At 55.3% G+C, this 16,245-nt stretch overlaps 1 protein-coding gene across 1 annotated transcript in view; it reads right to left on the bottom strand.

The window, feature by feature from the left end:
• BSN (bassoon presynaptic cytomatrix protein) overlaps positions 1 to 15,416 on the bottom strand; it is a 57,934-nt gene extending 42,518 nt beyond the window's left edge. Inside the window, 1 exon segment of the mRNA XM_070391271.1 lies at positions 15,352 to 15,416. The gene's annotated coding sequence lies outside the window, so the exon portion shown is untranslated.
• Positions 15,417 to 16,245: the final 829 nt, after the last annotated feature.

The following is a 16,245-nucleotide window of genomic DNA, read 5'->3' as shown; positions in this document are numbered from 1 at the left end:
GGCCCCGGCACCCACCCTCTCCCCCAGACGCAGTGGCTCATGCAGGGTCTCCAGTGGAGCAGCTCAGGGGACAGGGTCCACTCCCCAAAGCACTGGTGGGGCTGTGTCTGCCAGGCAGGGCAAGCTCACGGAACACCAAGTCCTCCTGCTTCCCTTACAGGCACAGGGAACAGGGCTGGGGACCACGCAAAGGCAGCAGATGGAGCCTCTATTTCGGCCGAATGCTGTGACTCATTTAAAAACATCCCACAGTTTCCAGAAACCTAATAGCCAGCTCTCAGTGAAAAACGAAAGAGCAAGCTCTTCAGAAGCAAACCCACTGGTGGGACAAAACGCTGGAGTCGCTCTGAACGCCTACGACCCCGGCGGGCTGGGACCGGCCTTCGCTCTGGAAGAGGCGCACCTTGGGCTCCTTCACCAGCTCTGAGCTTAGCTTCGTTCTCAAACTTTCTGGCCAAGACAGGCCGTAAGGTAACATCGGAGGAGGTGCTACGCTCAGAAGACCAACCTCAAAGACACCCGGCTCTGAGACCTCTAGGCTCTGGTCACACGCACATCTCATGAGGCGCTGGGAGGGAGTGCAGAGCTGAGCCCAGGGACCAGCCATGCCCGGAGTGCAAGCCAGGACCTGCCCAGCTCCTGCAGAGCCTCCCAGCAGAAGGTCATGTGTGGTGTTTAGGCGGCTCTGATGGTTGCCGCCTGCACGGTGGTCACCTCCTCTGTCACTCCAGTACTCCTGCCACACTTCCAGGGCCCTCCCTGCCTGCCTTCCTCTTGGAGAACCCACTCTTCTGCTGCCCCAGAGGGGTGTCTCTGATACCCCAGAGCTGGCATCTCCCACTGGTCACTGCCTGCTTCACCGGGGCTCCCTGCCTGCCTGGACGCGGCCATGAATGTGGCTCCTCACCGACAGCTTCCTCACTCCCGTGGGCCATTCTTCTGCCTCAGCTCCATGCCCAACAACCTGTGCCAAGATGGGCTCTGAGCCGTGCCCAGAGCCTCCAGCAGCCCCGGGGCCCCAGGCTCCCTCCTCCACGTGTGTCGCAGGCAGTGGCCAGGAGCATTTCCCAACAGCCCTCGGCAATCGCCAACATTCCTCTGCCACCTTTAGACTCAAGTCCAAACCCTGCCCGCCATTCCAAGCCCTCGGCCTCTGGCCTCACCACCCCACTCAACATAGTGGGTGTCCAGAGGTCTCTCTGTCCAGCCCTCTCTTCCAGCTACTCTCTCACCACTCTTAGTCAACATATTACTGCAAGTTCTAGCTAGCTGAACTAAGGCAAGTAAAAGGAATAAAGGACATACAACTGGAAAGGGAGAAATAAAACTGTATGTTTGCAGATGATATGATTGTCTACATAGAAAATCCCAATGAATCTAAAAAAAAATCATAGAACTATTAAGTAAGCAAGGTTGCAGAATACAAAATAAACACACAAAAATTAATCAGCCCTGACCGGTTTGGGTTAGTGGATAGAGCATCGGCCTGCAGACTGAAAGGTCCCAGGTTCGATTCCAGACAAGGGCATGTACCTTGGTTGCGGGCACATCCCCAGTAGGGGGTGTGCAGGAGGCAGCTGATCAATGTTTCTCTCTCTAATTGATGTTTCTAACTCTCTAACCCTCTCCCTTCCTCTCTGTAAAAAATCAATAAAATACATATATTAAAAAATCAATCATATTTCTGTATACTAACAATGAACATGAAGAAATCAAAAGTAAAAACACAATACCACTTCAATCACTCCAAAAGCTACTGAGGTACACACTGAAAAAAGCATTTGTAGGATCTGCATGCTGAAAATTATAAAACACTGATTAAAGAAATCAAATCAGACCTAAAAAATGGAAAGGCATACTATGTTCATGAACTAGAAGACTCAATATTGAAAAGATGCCAATTTTCTCTAAACTGATCTATAGGTTTAATGCAATTCCTATCAAAATCCCAGTAAGGTTTTTCTAGACATAGACAAACTTATTCTAAAATTTATATGGAAAAGCACAATCCCTAGAACACGAAAGCAATCTTGTCAGAGAAGAGTAGAGTGGGAGGAATTATTCTACCCCACATTACGGCTACAGTAAGCAAGACAGTGTGGTATTGGTAGAAAGATAAACACATAAACCAATGAAATAGAATCGGGGATTCAGAAATAGCTCCACACAAATATGCCCAATTGACTTGTTTTACGAAGGTGCAAAAACAACTCAGTGGAGGAAGGGTAACCTTTTCAACAAATGGTGTTGAGGCCATTGGATATCCATAGACAGAAAAAACCAGCCGTGGCCTAAGCCTCAGACCCAATACAAACATTAACTCTCAGTGGGTAACAGACTTCAATGGGAGGGAATCTTCAGGATCTTGTCCTGAAGTTTTTGGACTTGATACTGTACATATGATCCATCATAGAGAATATTGACAAACTAGACTTCACTAAATTTAAAAAAGTTCTGCTTTGTTAAAATCCACAGGAAGAGAATGAAAAGAAAAACTACTCAAATAAATACAAGTGAAACCAGGGAAACATGAATAAGATTGGTGAATTGTATGAATGTTAATGCTTCGGTTGCGTTATTATACTACAGTTTTGCAAATGCTACCACTGGGAGAAATTTGGAAAAAATTTAAAAGGAAAGTCTCTGTATTATTTCTTACAACTGCATATGAACCTGCAATAATCTCAATTTTTAAAAAATCAAATACGTCTCAAATTATTCTATACCATTGGTTTGCCATTTTTAAAGTTTGTGAATAAGAAATGTGTTGATATTTCATTACTTCCTAATATTATTCTGTCTTTGGTTTTGAACCTTATCATAGCCAACAATCTTTTTAATAACAAATATAACGTAAGCTTACAAATCTTTGGAAAAATGGATGAACTTTAAATGAAGGCAAAATAAAAACATCCTCAGATAAACAGAAGCAGAAAAAATTGTTGATAGCAAATTGTAATTATAAGAAATAATAAAGGTCAATTATGCCTCCATAAAGCCAGGAGGGAGGAAAGAAATAATAAAGGAAGTTGGTCAGGCAGCAGCAAGTGACACCGCACAGTAATTGGAATCTACACAAAAAAACAGTGAGTGATGGCGAAGGTAATTATGTAGGTAAGTATAACTGCTTATTTCTTCTCTTTTTTTCTCTTAAATGATTAGAAGGCAATTGAAGAAAACTCCGTGGGTGCTCGGGTGTGTATTGCTGAGCTGACAATGTATAGAAATGTATAGAAATGTAGTACGTTTGACAAAAAGAGCACAGAGGAGATAGATGGGTGGGAACAAAGCTGTATTTTTTAAAATATATTTTTACCTGGGCATGTGCCCTGACCGGGAATCAAACCGTGAGCTCCAGATTCATAGGTCGACACTCAACCAGTGAGCCTCACCAGCCGGGCAATAAAAATATGTTTTTAAAAAGATTGATAAGCCCAGCCGGCTTGTTCACCAAGGTAGTTCCTGAGGCCCCGATTCTGTATCTGCTTTAGCTGCCACGTGTGAAGATGAGGAGGATGGACCACGGTGGGCCCTCGGAGCCCCCGAGGCATCTCCCACGGAGTCAGAGCTTCCCCGCGGAGGGACCACACCCTGAGCCAAGGTGAACTCCACCGCGCTCTGTGCTAACCCACCTGGTCACCTTTGTGTCCTCAGTCCTGGGCAGGAGCCCGCGGCACTGAATGCAGGCCCTTGCTGAGTGCTCTCATTTCCACCCACTGCATCTGGTAACACAAATGTTTGTCAAACTGCACATCCTTGCCTGGCCCTCTTGGAGCCCCGGTATTGCCTCGATCTCTTCCTCTTCCTTATCTCTTTCTCAGGGTACTTGTAGGAACCAGGTGGCATTAATATTAATCAATTACAGGTGAAGTGCTACTTTATTTTTCCAGCCCGGACTTGCATACCCGGCTGCCTACCGAGCCTCTCCCCTGGCTGCCTCTAAGACACAACTGGCCCAGGAACAAAGCCCTGCTCTCAGGCCCCATGCCTGCTGCCCAGAGTGCACCAGACGCTCAGGCCAAAACTCAGGGTCCTCTGGCCGCCTTCCTCTAATTCTTCATAGCCAGCCCTTCAGCAATCCTGGCTCTGCAGCCAGAAGTTGAGCACTTTTCAGCACCCTCACCCCCTCCCCACTCCCCACTGCCCACCACCTCCTGGTCAGGGACTATCCCATCACACCTGAATACTGCGTAACCCTCACCAGTTCCCTGCTTCCTCTCTTGCCCCTCAGGGTTGGCAACACACAGCAAAATGTGCATTTACCCTTTGGCCTCAGCAGTCTGACTTCTAGGTAACCATCCCATGGACACACCAGCACCAATAAAAATGATGCGTGCACAGGTTCCTCACTGCGTGCTCTCTGTGAGCAACAGACTGGGTAGCCTTGGCTCAGTGGCTGAGCTTGTCAGCCTGTGAACCAGGAGGTTATGGTTTGATTCCCGGCCAGGGCACATGCCTGGGCTGTGGGTTTGATCCCCAGCAGAGGCCGTGCAGGAGACAGCCCATCAATGATTCTCTCTCATCACTGGTGTTTCTCTCTCTCTCTCCTTCCTTCCTCTCTGAAATCAATTATAAAGAAGAATGTACAGTTGGCCCTCGGTATCTGCAGGCTCCCCATCCACAGATTCAACCAACGGCAGATTGAAAATATTTCTAAAAATGTCACATTGTTGCAAAGAAGTTACATAGTTGCTGATGTGTACTGTGTAGTTAGGCCTATGATGCTCTCCTGTACTAAACACATGCAGATTCTTATCTTGTCATTCCTTAAACAATACATACAACTATTTACATAGCATTTACATTGTATAAGGTACTAAAAGTGATCTAGAGAGGATTTAAAGGACCCGGGAGGATGTGCCTATGTTATTCACAGACACTGAGCCATCTGCTCTAAGGGCGTGAGCATCTATGGGTTTGGATGCCGAGGGACAGCTGCCTGGTAGACGGCGTTGTTCTCAATGCTTTACCTTCCGCGGATTTCCGCCCTTTGCCGCGTGACTTTGCAATTCCTCCCGCCAGAGGTGGAGTATATTTTTCAGCCGTGGCAAACTCTATTTTCCAAAACTGATCTCAGCAAGATTGCCAGTCCACATGCCCTTACAGAACCTGACACTCCCAATCAAGGGTGGAGTCCGGCTCCTCCTCTCAGACCTGCGCAGGCTTTGCAACAGCTCGGCCACTAGGATGAGGCAGAGGAAGAATGCTTGGCTTTGGAGATGAGTCCTAAAAGGTGTGCCGCCTCCACCGGCTTCCTGCTCTCCCACGGGACCCGGGAACGAGCCACACGGACAGCACTGAGGCCAGCGGACCCACATCGCTGTAAGGCAGGTACACGTCACGTGACTCCGTCCCCGCGGGGCCTTGGAGCCTCCAGCTGCAGCTCCAGACACCACAGCGGAAATAAGCCATCCCCTGGCGCCCTGCTGGGACTCCCAACCTACGGACCGGTGAGCCAAAGAGTGGCTGTTTTATGCCACTAGGTTTTGGGGTAATTGGTTACACAGCCATACTAAGTGCAGCGCCACCCCTAACTTTGACTAAAGGAATGTTAGTAGATATGTGATTTCAAGCAAAGGTTTGAAGTGTGTGTGCGAGCGTGCACACGTGTGTGCATGTGTGTGTGCGTGTGCGCATGTGCATGTGCGCGCGTGTGTGCGTGTGGTGAGAATGCCCTCTTGTGCGTCTGCCATCACGCGGGAAAGGTGCCCTGGCCAGCCCGCTGTCCGAGGAGGAGAGACAAGAGGCGCAGAACCGGACTCAGCGCAGCCTGGAGCCCGGCCCACTCGGGATTCTAACAGCAGTGCTGTCGGAAGCCACAGCGTTTAGCTGATTTGTTGTGCAGTGTGATGACGGCGACAGATGAGTTACCAAAAGCAGTCCTGCCGGGCGGGGATCAGCTGGTTGGAGCGTCGGCCACGCACCAAAAGGGCTGCAGGTTCTGCTCCCAGTCAGGGCAGCAGGTCCAATCCCCAGAGTACACGCAGGAGGCACCTGATCCATGTTTCTCTCTCACATCGATGTTTCTCTCCCTCTCTCTCTTTCTCTCTCCCTTCCTCTCTTTCTAAAATCAATAAACATGTCCTCAGATGAGGATTTTTTTAAAAAGCAATCCTTACAAACTGAACATAAACTAGAAGAAGGAGCTTAATTGTACATCTTCCTAATGGCACGCACCCAGAACGGAATCATTTCTAAAACAAACCTTGACGATACGTCCCTGGAAAAATATAAACGAGGGACAAAACAAACCACAAGGAAATCTTAAACCATATTCAGTGGTATTCTAGTTAGTAAAAATGTATACACACACTCTGAATAAATATAAAGGCAGAGTTTATTAAAATACATTTCATTTTCAAAGTTGAGCTATCAGCTGTTAAAGTGTGTATACATTATTTTGGGACACCGTGTATAATATTCTATATGTACACAATGTTTATTTGGATCCTGATTTGAACAAACCAACCCTAAAAAGTCATTTTTGAGATCATCAAGAAAAACTGGACATGACCTGGGTATTAGGTTATATTATAAAATTACAGTTAATTTTGTTGGCTGTGATAATGTCATTGAATTAAAATAAGAACAACTTGTAACTACTAGAGGTACATCCTAAGGCAGGGATGGGACCTTCCTCCTGCCCAGGGCCATTTAGATATTTATGACATCATTCTTGGGCCAACGGAATTATTGACTTAAAAATTCGCCTGCTCTGTTTGGTCAAACATTTAATTAACTCACCCGCTGCCTTGGCAGGCCCAGACCAATGCCTTCACAGGCCTTCGACGGCCCTGGGGCTGCCGTTCCCCACCCTGCGGAGGCATTTCTGAGTGAAAATCCTCTGGCTGGAAACAGACGGAGGAACACAGATGAAACGAGTGTGAAGCAGCCCCAGGGCCGCACCCCTTCCCTGTGGGTGTGTATTCCCCTGAGAGCACTGCTGCTCTGGGACACCTGCCTGACAGCCAGGGCGGCGTACCCCGGGGAGGACCGGCCCGCACAGGGTTCCCTCCAGCGCGCAGGGGCTGCCTGGCGGGGGTGCAAGGGTGGCTGCTTCCGGACCCAGCCCTGCCCCTACCACTGGCCTCGGCGGCACCACCACAAACCTGAGCTGCTAAGGTCTGGCCCTCAAGAGCCCAACACTGGCCCTGAGGCCAGAACGGGTTTGGAGAGTGGGCTCACAGGGCCGCCGACGGGGAGAAGGCCTCACAGCGGGATTCCCCCAACAAGCACACGGCTCAGCTCCCGCCCCCGCTCAGCGGACAGAGCCACGATCCCAAGGCCTCGCTGCGTGGGAAGGGGTCTCCACATACAACCAGAGAAGACACGCAGGGACCAGCAGGCGCCACGGACTCACAGTCAGGCTGCAGGAGCCCGTCTGCAGGAGAGGCTCCCACGTGGCTGGACAAGAGCCGGTGTGGTGCCGAGTGCCGGGAAGGTGACACAGTGGCCTTCAGACGGTGTCACCCAGTCTAGGCGCCACGCTGAGCCCGGGTGCATTTGGTAAGGCTCCCTGGCTCAGGGTCCGAGAGCTGGGGCAGCACCGCCAGGTGGGCGAGCCGCTGGCGAAGGCACAGCTAGAGAAGACGGGCCGGAGAGGAGGGCAGGGGGAGCTCCCATAACCCCAGGCAGACAGTCAGCTGCGCCCGAGGACAGAGCCGGACCGAGAGAAGCAGGTGGGAGGAAACCCCTTTCAGACAGATAGAAAGAACTTCCCCCTGTGGAGCCAACTGCCTGAGAGAGGCCAACACCCCTGGCCCTGGCCTTCCCGCCGCACGGCGCCGCCTCGGGGGCTGAGAGCCGGCCTTCTGGTAACCACCAGGGGCCGGTTAGACGCTCAAAATAGAAAGTGAGCAGACAGCATTGCACCCGGAGGCCACCACGTCCCTGAGGAAGGGGCCTCGGTGCTGAGCCCGACGAGCCCCCAGTGCCTGTCCCGTGTCCTACCGAGTGGCTGGGGCTGAGCAGTGGGAGTCTCAGGTCCTTCCTCCCGGTCAGAGGGGAGGACGCTGGAGACCAGCAGTTGCATCTCGGTTCAGGCAGAAAGGACTGGGGACCCGCCCATCACGTGCAGCCAGGGAGGGGCAGTCAGGACCGACTCAAGGCCGAGCTTCCCTTCACGTGCACCGCCTACCCTCTCCCTTGCTCAAATGTCCTACTTCCTGCACCTTCCCGTCCTCCCGCCCTCCCTCCTCTGGCTGCACTGTCCACCTCCTGCGGGCGGGAGGCCAGCTGTGCTCAGAGATGGCATTCGGGCTGCTCGTCAGCTGGCCGGCTCTGTGCTAGGTCTCTCCTGTGAGGCCTTTAGGGCTCCCAGCAGAGTCAGCTAATGTGGTGCATGTGTCGTGCAAGCTGTAAGCACCAGACAGAGAGATGCTGGGCGGCTTTAGAACGTGAGATAACCAGTCTTGCATCCGCCCTCATTCATCTACCTCTGCAAGAGAGAGGGGGCGGGGGTAAAGATCTGCCGGTGTCACTCTCCCCAATGCCCGCCTCACCCCCCCCTCCGCCCCCCCGCTGTGAGGCCCTGGAGGGCAGAGCCCCTTTTGTGATCCTTCTGTTGTTCCTTGCATTTCACCAGGGGACAGGGATGGGGACGCACCCACCGGGTCGGTGCTCAGAAAGGATCTCCTGAACGCTGCGTGTGGATTAGCTTTCCCTTTAAATCCTTCTACTTCTGAAGGGAACGGAATTGTAGGAATCCCTCACAATTGCCCCCATAGATAGAAAGTGCAGGCAACCCTTTTGGCGACCTGTATGCAGAACGTGCAGAAGGTATGGGTCTGACTACCGCGAAATGTCCTTCCCTCCCCTCTTCCAAAGCGCCCAGCGCCTCACTGCTTCTTCCAGCCCCTTGGGGACAGCTCCCTCCCAGCCTGCAGCTCTGAGCTCGGCTCCTCTGGGTGCACGGAGCAGCCCCAGAGGGGACCAGGGGGTGAACCTGGTATGGGCTTGTGGACAGGCTGCTGAGGCTCTCTGGTCTCCTCCACAGTTGGGCCAAGTATTTCCCCTGAGGGTGGGGGTGGGACTCCACCCTGGGCCCTGAGGGCACCCCCACCCACTACAGGGGCAGCCAGGCCTCGCTCCAGGGGTGACCTAGAGCTCCCTGGTGGCCCCAATACGCCTCCGTGTGACCCTCCCGTTAGGAAGGAGTGGGGGTCCCTGCTAGGGTCTCGCTAGAGCAAGGCTCTCCAGAACCCTGGCCCCCGAGCAAAGAGGACAGAAGCTCAGAGCAGCACTGCCACCAGCCGGGCCAGGCGCAGCACAGGGAGTCAGGAGCACGCCCCCTCCTCTGTCCTACAGGCTCACCGTGTAAGAACCGGGCAGAGAGAGTGCCGGGCGGCAGACAGAGGCCCACCCTGCAGGGAGGGAACCACTGGGGCGGGAGCCCTGACCCCTCCCCGGCACAGGCAGGCTCCAAGGCCAGGCTCCCACTTCATTCCCCAGCTGTGGCCGGCTTCCCTCTGTGCTGGTGATGGGCCAGGAGGGAGCCCCGCAGAGAAGGAGCCTGATAAGCCTACGAGGCATCGTGTGTGTAAAACACCTCGCAGAAACGCCCTGGCCGGTAGCTCATCTGGTTAGAGTGTCGTCCCAATATGCCAAGGTTGCAGGCTCGAGCTCCAGACAGGGCGCATACAGAAAGCAACCACTGAACGCGTCACTAAGTGGGCAGCCCTGGCTGGCATGGCTCAGGGTCCTGAGTTCGATTCCAATCAAGGGCACGTACCTTGGTTGTAGGCCCTGGTCTGGGTGCATGCAGGAGGCAACCAATCAATGTGTCTCTCTAACATCGATGTTTCTCTGTCTCTCTTCTCCTGCCACTCTCTCTAAAATCAATGGAACAAGATCCTTAGGCGAGGACTAAAAAAAATAAATGGGACAACAAATTGATGTTTCTCTCTCTGTCTGTCTCCCTCTCTCCCCTTTTCATTCTCTCTAAAATCCTATATAGTAAAAGATGAATATGTAAATTGACCGAATGGCAGAATGACTGGTCGCTATGATGTGCACTGACCACCAGGGGGCAGACGCTCAACACAGAAGCTGCCCCCTGGTGGTCAGTGCGCTCCCACAGGGGGAGTGCCGCTCAGCCAGAAGCCAGACTGAGGGCTGGCAAGTGCAGTGGTGGCGGCGGGAACCTCTCCCACCTCCACAGCAGGGTTAAGGACCCCTCGGGGGATGTCTCCCCAGGGAGTGAGCCTAAGCCGGCAGTCGGACATCCCCCAAGGGGTCCCGGACTGCGAGAGGGCTCAGGCCGGGCTGAGGGACGCCCCCACCCCCAGTGCATGAATGTTGTGCACCAGGCCTCTAGTTAATAAAAATTAAAAACAAACAAAAAACCGCCTAGCAGAATGCCTGCGAGGAAGCGGGCACCCAGCCATGGCCATTACAGCTGCTCCAGAGCTTTGCCGACTGCCCCCAGTCAGCCCCAACTTACTGTACGTGGGCCATGGCTCCAGGAACAGGTTCTCCTCGCCGAGCCCCCACACGCCCGGTCTGTCCCTCCCACCTCCATCAGCCACAGGGGCCGGGGCCCAGGCGGATGTGCAGCCCCGCGGGGAAGAGAGGGGCTGGTCAAAGGACCAATCCTGTCCCCAGCAGCCTGCTACTCACACAGACAGGGAGGGCTCCGCAGAGCAGAGCGACAGGCCTGACCCAGGGACTCAAAGCTTTGCCTTCGGAAGCTCAGAACCAAACAATGCAGAGGAAGGGGGTCTTTAAAAATAGACAGAAGAGCTACCCATGGAACAATTTTTTCTTTTTGCTCCCAAACTAGCCCGCAGTCTGGCTCTATTTTCATGGACTCCAGCTCCTTCATGTCTGAAGCCCTCAACAAATTCTTTGTTAAAAAGCTAGAATTTCTTGGCCAAAAGAATGAAATCAGCATCTGAATGGCTTCTATATATAATCCCCGGTTTGCAGGGAGAATGTGGGACAGGAACATCTTACATGACGCCACGGGGTACAACCCGCACAGTCCCGACACGGGAGCCGACAGGCCCGAGTTCTCCCACCTGAACTGCAGAGGGAAAAAGGAGAGGAAATCTATAACGAAACTCAAGAGCTCTTTCAAACAAATGCAATGTGCCGACCCCATGTAGGTCACGATTCAAGCAGGCCAACTGTAAAAGTAAATTCACGCGATAATCAGAAAAACTGGCCCCGACTGAGTATTTGCTGAGATTAAGAAGGGACCGTTGTCCTGTTTAGCTGTGACCTGGTGCTGTGGTCGTGTCGCACGAAGCCCTTATTCCTTAGACGTGCACCCTGAAATGCTGAGGAGGAAATGTCGGGTGTCTGGAAGTTGCTTCCATTGGGGTGGGAAGTGAAGGTGATAAACTTGACCAGCCATGAGCTGATGACGGCTGAGGCTGGGCAAGGGGCACATGGGAGGTCACTGGCTTACTCTCTCTACTTCTGTGCACATTCAAAACTTTCCATAATAAGAAGTTATTTTTAAAGATAGCCTTTCTCCCCCTAATGCCTTCATAACTTGTTCTTTGATTGGCAGCATCTTTCCAGTCTAACGCTGGGAACGGCTATTTTATCAAAGCAGCCCCTCTCCCCCTGGCAGAAATGCGTGCCCCCTTCGGGTGAAAGTTTGATGTCATCACCATTCAGATGTCGGATCACTTTAGTACAAACCCCATCACGTGCCCTCCATGAGAATCCAGGGGCGAGCGGATCTCTAAATGGGAACCATTCTCTCCAACCTGGGATTGTGTCCTTTCAGTTTTTCCTTACAAATCAGTCCCAGCTTTTCCTCGAGCTGACTGTTAGCTGATACCGTATAACAAGTCGAGCTAATCCTAGACCAGAGACGCTATGTCTGAGGAACCCATTTAATTTTATTGAGATGTAATATGAAAACCCATTCGAGCAAGGAGCTCTGTGTGGTCCTCAGAGCAGCCGGCCCCCTCCCCGCAGCAAGTGACCAGGTTCTCGGCCATTGCCTTTGGCTCAGGATGTGGCCACGGCATATGGGTCGGAAGCGAGTGAGAGGCGGCCTTGGCGCTGCTCAGGGTTTTGATGGGACTGAGGGGGAGGCCCCCGCCTGGTTGGCCCACGCTCCTCCCCGCCCCTGCACTTGGCCCCTCTCTGCTCACGGCCCTGCCTGCGTGGACACACTCCTGGCCTCTCGGAGACACCACTTCCCCAGCTGCCCGGGCTCGCCCATCTTCTGAAGCCTGGCTCTGCGTCTCCTCTCTCCTCACTTGTCTCCCTTCTCAGACACGGGGGGGCCCGCAGCACCGCCTCGGGTCCTTCCGCGATCTGGCTCTCGGAAGCTGTCTGACCAATCAGACTGTGAGGTGCGAGAGGAAGGACAGGAGAGCACCGCACCCCCGCCAGACCCTCTGCCAGGCCCAGCACAGCGCTTGCTCTTGACACTGTGAGGGCGCCTGGGCTGGCTGACTAAAGACCAATGTGCAAATGTCAAACCATGTGCGTCCCCAGGGCTGATGTAGAGGAGACAGGCTGCCACTAGTCAACATGGCTCTTTTGTGCAGCTTTTTTGAAGGTGCTTTCTCGGGTTCGACCATCTTGAACGGGCTGTGTGGCATGGGGGGGTGTGCAGGAAAAGTCCCATCAACCTGCGCACTTCACTGCGTGTCAGGCATCTGATGTCCATCAAACGTCCATAGAAAATAAGTCAATGGCCTGACAGGTGTGGCTCAGGGGTTGAGCGTCAACCTATGAACCAGGAGGTCACGGTTTGATTCTAGGTCAGGGCACATGCCCGGGTGTGGGCTTGATCCCCAGAGGGGGGCATTTAGGAGGCAGCCGATCAATGATTCTCTCTCATCACTGATGTTCTCTCTCTCTCTCCCTCTCCCTTCCTCTCGGAAATCCATCTATATAAACATGTCAGTGGGTGAGGGAATGAAAGGTGCCCTTCCTCAGGGAGGTGCCGCCCACAGCAGCGCACACGGCTTGGAGAGCAGAGCCTGGTCAGCTCAACTTCCCGGGCTGGCCCCCCTTGGGAAAGGCATAGCCTATATAACTGCACATGTGACCCTGATTCCAGAGGCGAGAGCCCCGCCTTGAGGGACTTTCTGATGCCCAAAGTGCCGCACCACCCAACGGGCGGCATGTGGGTGTGATGGCGCCACTCTTCACGGGACTGGAGTCGGGCTCTTCAGCCACCAAGGCTGCGCCGCCCCCTCCCAGGGCCCACGTCAGCTCAGGTGAGGACGAAAGACTCTTCAGCCTGGGGTGACGAGGAGTGACACGCCGACAGGAATGAGCAGGAATCCACCCTCCCAGAGCCTCGGTTCCGTTCCCCTTGAGGGTGGTAACGTAATCTCCCCCTTACCTGTCCCCCACCTTTCTCTCTGAGGCTCCCAGCTGCCCCCAAATTCACAAGCTTGCCTGCCACTGTGCACTGCTCTTTCCTGAGGCCCGAAAACACATGCCACCGGGCTTTTTCACCATCAAGGAGCCAATCTGTTCAGCATCTTCTCAGAACAGAACAGGCTAAATTTGGCATCAGGTACCTGAGACGCTCATGGTGAGAGGAAGTGGAGGCTATTCTGATGCTGAAGGAGAGGCGTACCGTGAAGGTGCTGCTCCGCTGAGGTGCTGCGACAGGCTAAAAGCGGCTGGAAGAGCAAACCCCTACGTCTCCTAAGGGCCCCAGTCCTGCGCTTTGGGGACAGGGAGCCAGCTCACCCCCTGAGTCTGACGGCCATAGGGCCCTTAACACCACAGGCCCAAGTGTGAGCCTTGCCCCCCCAGGAGCAAGATTATGTGACTGCTTCGCCCAACAGGAGCCCAGGGTCCCCTAACCCCAGGGTCTGAGGGTCTGCAGAACGCATGGGCCGCGTAGAAATGAAACACAGAACAGGAACGTGAGCAGCAGACGCCAGCCTCCTCCTGTCTCTCGGAGCTGCCCAAGCCTTTCCAAACTGGCCTGTGCTGGGCTCTGCAGCCGCAGCTACACTGAGGGGGAGCAGCCTGCTCGGTTCCAGAGGGAACAGCCGATTCCCCCCAGAGGGAACACCCAGGTGCTCTTCCATCGGCTCTAGACGTGCTCCCGTAGAGGGAGAGCCGTCATCAGAGCCGGGGCCTCGCTCACCTGAACCTCAAACAGAGCTCAACACGCAGCAGAGCGCACAGTGCGTGCAGTGCTGTGAGCCGAGTGCCGTCGACTGCGTTACTGGAAGAGCCCGTGGGAAACGGGCAAACCCTCCGAGAGGGATCTGGGGCTGGCCTGCCTGCACCAGGCTTCGGGCCACCAAGAGCCTTTCATTGCTGTTCGTTGTCTAAGAAATGACTTCGGAAGAAATAATCGCACGACAGGCACAGCTGGGCAGCTGGAGAATCAAACACTGCGTTCCCTCCCTGTTTGCGTGCTGCCACACAGAAAAGCCAAAGCAACATCAGCAGCAGACTCCCCTGGAGCCGGAAGCGCAAGCACGCGTGTGCACACACACACACACACACACACCCGCTTCTGCTACTCCCCAGGGCTATTTGGTGTAAAGATAACGCCTCCATTCTACCCTGTCATCTCTCGGTGGCTTCCCATAGTTTTCCATCCACTGATTTTACTAGATGTTGGCATTCCCTTCCACGGCATTCACTGCCCTCGGTGGCTTTTGTGGGACCCCGGTTGGCATACATTTTAAACAAGCTGGTTTCACGGTTGGCATCTGATCAGATACGTGCTGTTTAAAGGAATCTACGCAGGTCCGGCGCCTCGAGGGCCTGAGGTGGTGAGCTGAGCCGTAAGACAACAGGAACGTGTGTGGTGCCAGGTGACTCAGTAGCACTCTTGCTTCCCCCCAAACGTGCTTCACCAGCGCCTGGTGACAGCACCCGACCCTGTTCGTGCTGTTGAGCCCAAATAAGTACCTTCTGGTGCCCAGTGGCATGCTCCCCTTCCTCCAATGACGACTATAGCCACCCAATGCCCAAGGAAAGCGCATGACCAAGTTCATGGTCCAACTATTTCCACATCCCTCTGCCCCTCCGGCCACTCCCATCCTGCTCCGTCCTCGCCCACACAATGGACACCTGCAGACGGGGAGGCCGCTGCTCCCGTGCGGAGGGCCGGGCTGCTGTTACATAAGCCCCTCCTGGGCCCGACGTTGGGGGGAAGCAAATTTGGGGTTCATGACGAAGTCACGGTCTGCAGGCCCCGACGGACCCTGCGCTCGCCATCCAGCCTCGCGGGGCGGCGGGCGCGGCGGGAAAAGGGAGGACGCTTCCCGCGACCACCCGGCTCACGCCCTCGGAGCTGGGTTCAGAGTGTGGCCGGAAGTCCGACCTCAGTGTCTGGACCAGATCGCGGGGTCACGGGCCCCGGCCCCTCCCAGACCCCCGGGCGCCGCGACACGCGCTTACCTGCCCGGGCCTGGGCCGGGGCCCGGTGGTCCCGCGGCCGCCCGCGCAGCGCCCGCCGCGGGGAGCTGTCCGCCGCCGGCCGGTGCTGAAGGCGGCTTCCCAGCGCCGGGGCCCGGGCCGGGGCCGGGGCCGGGGCCGCCGGGAGGCACTGGCCCTTCGCCGGCGCCGCCCTCCAGGCTGGCCTCGTTGCCCATGGCGAGCGGCGGGCGGGCGGGTCGGGGTCGCTCTGAGCCCGGGCCGGCGGCTCCCGGGCGGCTGCTCACGCTCTCGGCGCCGCCGCCGCCATCTCCCTGCTCGGCTCGCGCCGCCGCCCGCCCTGCGCATGCGCACGCGCGCCCCTGCCCCGCGCACGCGCCTCCCTCCCGTCCGCGCGCGCTCACGCCGGCCCCGAGGACCCGCGTCCGGGCGCCCGCGGCGGGGTCGCTGGGAAACCGGCTTCGGAGTCGGCGCATGCGCCCGCCCTCCGAGGCCGACGCGGCCGGCGAGCGCTCCCGGAAGCCCAGCGGGAGTTGGCGGGACCCCCCAGCCCAGCGAGCCGGGGTGGCGGGGCACAGACCCTGAGACCGGAAGGCGGGGTCGGCGGGCTCTTCTTGGGGTGCCCCCATGTCGCAGCTGGCAGCTTCGTGGGGACGTGTGGCCTCGAAGGATGCTGAGGGGAGGCAAGGTCATGGAAGGACGGAGGAGGAGGCTGAGTGATGGGCCGCTGGGAGGGAAGACTGTCCAGATGGTGCTGGGAACCATCTGGGGTTCACGCTGAGCCTCCTCCGGGACAGCAGCCTCGGGAAGGGACCCTGGAAAAGGTGGACGCGCCGTGCAGGCTCTGGGACGGTGACCTTGACCTTGGGAGGGGGCCCAGGAGCCGACCTTCCTCGGAGGCCTGTAGCCCGGGTCCCA

The sequence above is a fragment of the Myotis yumanensis genome, unplaced genomic scaffold, assembly GCF_028538775.1.
Source record: "Myotis yumanensis isolate MYYU_CA2020_CCGP unplaced genomic scaffold, mMyoYum1.0.hap1 SCAF_14, whole genome shotgun sequence".
Taxonomy (NCBI): domain Eukaryota; kingdom Metazoa; phylum Chordata; class Mammalia; order Chiroptera; family Vespertilionidae; genus Myotis; species Myotis yumanensis.
This window is presented reverse-complemented; position numbering and strand designations above follow the sequence as displayed.